Source organism: Lampetra fluviatilis, unplaced genomic scaffold (assembly GCF_964198595.1).
Source record: "Lampetra fluviatilis unplaced genomic scaffold, kcLamFluv1.1 SCAFFOLD_591, whole genome shotgun sequence".
Lineage (NCBI taxonomy): Eukaryota > Metazoa > Chordata > Hyperoartia > Petromyzontiformes > Petromyzontidae > Lampetra > Lampetra fluviatilis.
The window spans coordinates 9,993-17,580 of record NW_027621371.1 but is presented as its reverse complement, the minus strand read 5'-3'; the positions used below and the strand labels follow the sequence as shown (position 1 = coordinate 17,580).

Here is a 7,588-nt window from a genome sequence, read left to right as displayed (position 1 = left end):
ACACATAGAGACTCATAGAGACACATAGAGACACATAGAGACTCATAGAGATACATAGAGACTCATAGAGACACATAGAGACACATAGAGACACATAGAGACACATAGAGACTCATAGAGATACATAGAGACTCATAGAGACACATAGAGACACACAGGGCGGCGTTGGAGAAATGTCAAAGATACGCTCAGGAGACGGACTTCTACAGGTGAGACAGACTCGTAGAGACGCGTAGAGACGCGTAGAGACTCATAGAGACTCATAGAGACGCGTAGAGACGCGTAGAGACTCATAGAGACTCATAGAGATACATAGAGACTCATAGAGACACATAGAGACACACAGGGCGGCGTTGGAGAAATGTCAAAGATACGCTCAGGAGACGGACTTCTACAGGTGAGACAGACTCGTAGAGACGCGTAGAGACTCATAGAGATACATAGAGACTCATAGAGACACACAGAGACTCACACAGAGACACATAGAGACTCATAGAGACTCATAGAGACACGTAGAGACACGTAGAGACACACAGAGACACACAGAGACTCATAGAGACTCATAGAGACACACAGAGACACACAGAGACACACAGAGACACGTAGAGACACATAGAGACTCATAGAGACTCATAGAGACTCATAGAGACAGATAGAGACGCATAGAGACGCGTAGAGACACATAGAGACTCATAGAGACTCATAGAGACTCATAGAGACGCGTAGAGACGCGTAGAGACACATAGAGACTCATAGAGACTCATAGAGACTCATAGAGACAGATAGAGACGCATAGAGACGCGTAGAGACACGTAGAGACGCATAGAGACACATAGAGACACATAGAGACACATAGAGACACGTAGAGACGTATAGAGACACATAGAGACACATAGAGACGCGTAGAGACACGTAGAGACGTATAGAGACACATAGAGATGTATAGAGACTCATAGAGACGCGTAGAGACACGTAGAGACGTATAGAGACACATAGAGATGTATAGAGACTCATAGAGACTCATAGAGACACATAGAGACTCATAGAGACTCATAGAGACTCATAGAGACACATAGAGACACATAGAGACTCGTAGAGACACATAGAGACTCGTAGAGACGCATAGAGACACATAGAGACACATAGAGACTCGTAGAGACACATAGAGACTCATAGAGACTCATAGAGACACATAGAGACACATAGAGACTCATAGAGACACATAGAGACTCGTAGAGACTCATAGAGACTCATAGAGACACATAGAGACACATAGAGACTCGTAGAGACACATAGAGACTCGTAGAGACGCATAGAGACTCATAGAGACTCATAGAGACGCGTAGAGACACGTAGAGACACATAGAGACACATAGAGACTCATAGAGACACATAGAGACACATAGAGACTCGTAGAGACACGTAGAGACACGTAGAGACACATAGAGACTCGTAGAGACGTATAGAGACTCATAGAGACTCATAGAGACTCATAGAGACACGTAGAGATACATAGAGACACATAGAGACACATAGAGACTCATAGAGACTCATAGAGATGCGTAGAGACACATAGAGACTCATAGAGACACATAGAGACTCATAGAGACTCATAGAGACACAGAGACACAGAGACTCATAGAGACTCATAGAGACTCATAGAGACACATAGAGACACATAGAGACACGTAGAGACACATAGAGACACGTAGAGACGCATAGAGACTCATAGAGACTCATAGAGACACATAGAGACTCATAGAGACACACATAGAGACACATAGAGACTCATAGAGACACATAGAGACACGTAGAGACACATAGAGACTCATAGAGACACACATAGAGACACGTAGAGACACGTAGAGACGCATAGAGACTCATAGAGACTCATAGAGACACATAGAGACTCATAGAGACACACATAGAGACACGTAGAGACACATAGAGACACATAGAGACTCATAGAGACACATAGAGACTCATAGAGACTCATAGAGACACATAGAGACACATAGAGACTCATAGAGACACACATAGAGACTCATAGAGACACATAGAGACTCATAGAGACACATAGAGACTCATAGAGACACGTAGAGACTCATAGAGACTCATAGAGACTCATAGAGACTCATAGAGACACATAGAGACACATATAGACTCATAGAGACACACATAGAGACTCATAGAGACACATAGAGACTCATAGAGACACATAGAGACTCATAGAGACGCGTAGAGACACATAGAGACTCATAGAGACACATAGAGACTCATAGAGACTCATAGAGACTCATAGAGACACATAGAGACTCATAGAGACTCATAGAGACTCATAGAGACACATAGAGACTCATAGAGACACATAGAGACTCATAGAGACTCATAGAGACACATAGAGACTCATAGAGACACATAGAGACTCATAGAGACACACATAGACACATAGAGACTCATAGAGACACACAGAGACACATAGAGACTCATAGAGACTCATAGAGACTCATAGAGACTCATAGAGACACATAGAGACTCATAGAGACTCATAGAGACACACAGAGACGCATAGAGACACATAGAGACACATAGAGACACATAGAGATACATAGAGACACATAGAGATACATAGAGACTCATAGAGACTCATAGAGACTCATAGAGACACGTAGAGACACACATATACACACATAGACACACAGAGAGACACATAGAGACACATAGAGACACGTAGAGATACGCTCATGAGACAGACTTCTACAGGTGAGAGATGATGATGATGATGTTGCTGCTGCTGATGATGTTGTTGCTGATGATGATGATGTTGCTGATGATGATGATGTTGCTGATGATGATGTTACTGATGATGATGATGATGTTACTAATGATGATGATGATGATGTTGCTGATGATGATGTTGATGATGATGATGTTACTAATGATGATGATGATGATGCTGCTGCTGATGATGTTGCTGCTGCTGATGATGTTGTTGCTGATGATGATGTTACTGATGATGATGTTACTGATGATGATGATGTTACTAATGATGATGATGATGATGTTGCTGCTGCTGATGATGTTGTTGATGATGATGATGATGTTGCTGATGATGATGATGTTGCTGATGATGATGATGTTGCTGATGATGATGTTACTGATGATGATGATGATGTTACTAATGATGATGATGATGATGTTGCTGCTGCTGATGATGTTGTTGATGATGATGATGATGTTGCTGATGATGATGATGTTGCTGATGATGATGATGTTGCTGATGATGATGTTGATGATGATGATGATGTTACTAATGATGATGATGATGATGTTGCTGCTGCTGATGATGTTGCTGCTGATGATGTTGCTGCTGCTGATGATGATGATGTTGCTGATGATGATGTTACTGATGATGATGATGTTACTAATGATGATGATGATGATGCTGCTGCTGATGTTGCTGCTGCTGATGATGTTACTGATGATGATGTTACTGATGATGTTGCTGCTGCTGATGATGATGATGTTGCTGATGATGATGTTACTGATGATGATGATGATGATGTTGCTGCTGCTGATGATGATGTTGCTGCTGCTGATGATGTTACTGATGATGATGTTACTGATGATGATGTTACTGATGATGATGTTGCTGCTGCTGATGATGTTACTGATGATGATGATGATGTTGCTGCTGCTGATGATGATGTTACTGATGATGATGTTGCTGCTGATGATGATGTTACTGATGATGATGTTGCTGCTGATGATGTTACTGATGATGATGTTACTGATGATGATGATGTTGCTGCTGATGTTGCTGCTGCTGATGATGTTACTGATGATGATGTTACTGATGATGATGTTGCTGCTGCTGATGATGATGTTGCTGATGATGATGTTACTGATGATGATGATGATGATGTTGCTGCTGATGATGTTACTGATGATGCTGATGATGTTGCTGCTGCTGATGATGATGTTACTGATGATGATGTTACTGATGATGATGTTGCTGCTGCTGATGATGATGTTACTGATGATGATGTTGCTGCTGATGATGTTACTGATGATGATGTTACTGATGATGATGTTGTTGCTGATGATGATGATGTTGCTGATGATGATGTTACTGATGATGATGATGATGATGTTGCTGCTGCTGATGATGATGTTGCTGCTGCTGATGATGTTACTGATGATGATGTTACTGATGATGATGTTACTGATGATGATGTTGCTGCTGCTGATGATGTTACTGATGATGATGATGATGTTGCTGCTGCTGATGATGTTACTGATGATGCTGATGATGTTGCTGCTGCTGATGATGATGTTACTGATGATGATGTTACTGATGATGATGTTGCTGCTGCTGATGATGATGTTGTCTGTAGCTCTCTGCACAGTCGACTTCTGTCGGAGCACATGCAGCTCAAAGAGGAGGTGGAGGGTCTAAGAGAGAGACACAGAGAGAGGGCGGACAGGGTGAGAGACACGGGGAGAGAGACACGGGGAGAGAGACACGGGGAGAGAGACACGGGGAGAGAGACACGGGGAGAGAGACACGGGGAGAGAGACACAGAGAGAGGGCGGACAGGGTGAGAGACACGGGGAGAGAGACACGGGGAGAGAGACACGGGGAGAGAGACACGGGGAGAGAGACACGGGGAGAGAGGGCGGACAGGGTGAGAGACACGGGGAGAGAGAGAGACACGGGGAGAGAGACACGGGGAGAGAGACACGGGGAGAGAGAGACACAGAGAGAGGGCGGACAGGGTGAGAGACACGGGGAGAGAGACACGGGGAGAGAGACACGGGGAGAGAGACACGGGGAGAGAGACACGGGGAGAGAGACACGGGGAGAGAGACACGGGGAGAGAGGGCGGACAGGGTGAGAGACACGGGGAGAGAGACACGGGGAGAGAGACACGGGGAGAGAGAGAGAGACACAGAGAGAGGGCGGACAGGGTGAGAGACACGGGGAGAGAGAGAGACACGGGGAGAGAGAGACACGGGGAGAGAGAGACACGGGGAGAGAGAGACACGGGGGAGAGAGACACGGGGAGAGAGAGACACAGAGAGAGAGCGGACAGGGTGAGAGACACGGGGAGAGAGAGACACTGGGAGAGAGACATGGGGAGAGAGACACGGGGAGAGAGACACGGGGAGAGAGACACGGGGAGAGAGAGAGACACGGGGAGAGAGACACGGGGAGAGAGAGAGACACGGGGAGAGAGAGACACGGGGAGAGAGAGAGACACGGGGAGAGAGAGAGACACGGGGAGAGAGAGACACGGGGAGAGAGACACGGGGAGAGACACACGGGGAGAGAGAGAGACGCGGGGAGAGACACACGGGGAGAGACACACGGGGAGAGAGACACGGGGAGAGAGACACGGGGAGAGAGAGACACCAGACATTACACTCACCCTCTCACCCACTCACTCACTCACCTACTCACCCACCCACTCACCCACTCACCCACTCACTCACTCACCCACTCACTCACCTTCTCACTCACTCACCCTCTCACTCACCCTCTCACTCACTCACCCTCTCACTCACTCACCCTCTCACTCACTCACCCTCTCACCCTCTCACCCAATCACTCACCCTCTCACTCACTCACTCACCCTCTCACTCACTCACTCACCCTCTCACCCAATCACTCACCCTCTCACCCAATCACTCACCCTCTCACTCACTCACCCTCTCACTCACTCACTCACCCAATCACTCACTCACTCATCCAATCACTCACTCACTCACCCACCGACGTACTCACCCACCCACCCACTCACCCTCTCACCCAATCACTCACCCTCTCACTCACTCACTCACCCAATCACTCACTCACCTACCCACTCACCCACACACTCACTCACCCTCTCACTCACCCACTCACCCACACACCCACCCACACATTCACTCACTCACTCACTCACCTACCCACGCACTCACCCACTCACCCAATCACTCACTCACCCACCAACTCACACACTCACTCACTCAATCACCCACTCACTCACTCACCCATTCACCCACTCACCCACTCACTCACCCTCTCACCCACTCACACACTCACTCACCCACTCACTCACCCACTCACCCACCCACCCACCCTCTCACTCACCCACTCACCCACCCACCCACCCACTCACTCAATCACCCACTCACTCACTCACTCACCCACTCACCCACTCACTCACCCTCTCACCCTCTCACCCACTCACTCACCCACCCACCCACATACTCACTCACCCACCCACTCACTCACCCTCTCACCCTCTCACCCACTCACTCACCCACCCACCCACCCACATACTCACTCACCCACCCACTTACCCACCCAATCACTCACCCTCTCACTCACTCACCCACCCACTCACTCACTCACTCACTCACCCAATCACTCACCCACCCACCAACTCACCCACACACCCACCCACTCACTCACCCACTCACCCACTCACCCACTCACTCACCCTCTCACCCTCTCACCCACTCACTCACCCACCCACCCACCCACATACTCACTCACCCACCCACTCACTCACCCTCTCACCCTCTCACCCACTCACTCACCCACCCACCCACCCACATACTCACTCACCCACCCACTCACTCACCCTCTCACCCTCTCACCCACTCACTCACCCACCCACCCACCCACATACTCACTCACCCACCCACTTACCCACCCAATCACTCACCCTCTCACTCACTCACTCACCCACCCAGACACCCACTCACCCACCCACTCACTCACCCTCTCACCCACTCACACACCCACCCACTCACTCACCCTCTCACCCACTCACCCTCTCACCCACTCACCCACTCACCCACCCACCCTCTCACTCACCCACTCACCCACTCACCCACTCACTCACTCACCCACCCACCCACCCACTCACTCCCCCCTCTCTCTCCCCCACCCCCAGTCTGAAACCCCTCACCCCCCACCCCCTGCTGCACGCTGCTGGCAGCAGCAGCAGCAGCAGCATCAGCAGCAGCAGCAGCAGCTGGAGCAGCAGCAGCAGCAGCAACAGCAGCAGCAGCAGCATCAGCAGCAGCAGCAGCAGCTGGAGCCTCTTCGGAGGAGCTTAGCTCTGCAGGAGTCTTGCAGTATCGTGCAGACGCAGCTCCCTACCCTGCAGCACAGGTTCGTACGAGGGTGTGTGGGCAGTGACGTGTGTGTCCATCTAGCGGTGGAGATGTAGCGTCTAGCAGTGGAGATGTAGCGTCTAGCAGTGGAGATGTAGCGTCTAGCAGTGACGTGTGTGTCCATCTAGCGGTGGAGATGTAGCGTCTAGCAGTGGAGATGTAGCGTCTAGCAGTGACGTGTGTGTCCATCTAGCAGTGGAGATGTAGCGTCTAGCAGTGGAGATGTAGCGTCTAGCAGTGGAGATGTGGCGTCTAGCAGTGGAGATGTAGCGTCTAGCAGTGGAGATGTAGCGTCTAGCAGTGGAGATGTAGCGTCTAGCAGTGGAGATGTAGCGTCTAGCAGTGGAGATGTAGCGTCTAGCGGTGGAGATGTGGCGTCTAGCGGTGGAGATGTAGCGTCTAGCAGTGGAGATGTAGC

The 7,588-nt window shown here is 49.3% G+C and overlaps 1 long non-coding RNA gene across 1 annotated transcript; it reads left to right on the top strand.

Moving 5' to 3' along the window:
• The first annotated feature begins 341 nt into the window (after positions 1 to 341).
• On the top strand, positions 342 to 7,042 carry LOC144955154 (uncharacterized). Its single transcript, XR_013641521.1, has 3 exons — positions 342 to 397; positions 4,398 to 4,488; positions 6,948 to 7,042. It is a non-coding gene; the product is annotated as an uncharacterized LOC144955154 (long non-coding RNA).
• Positions 7,043 to 7,588: the final 546 nt, after the last annotated feature.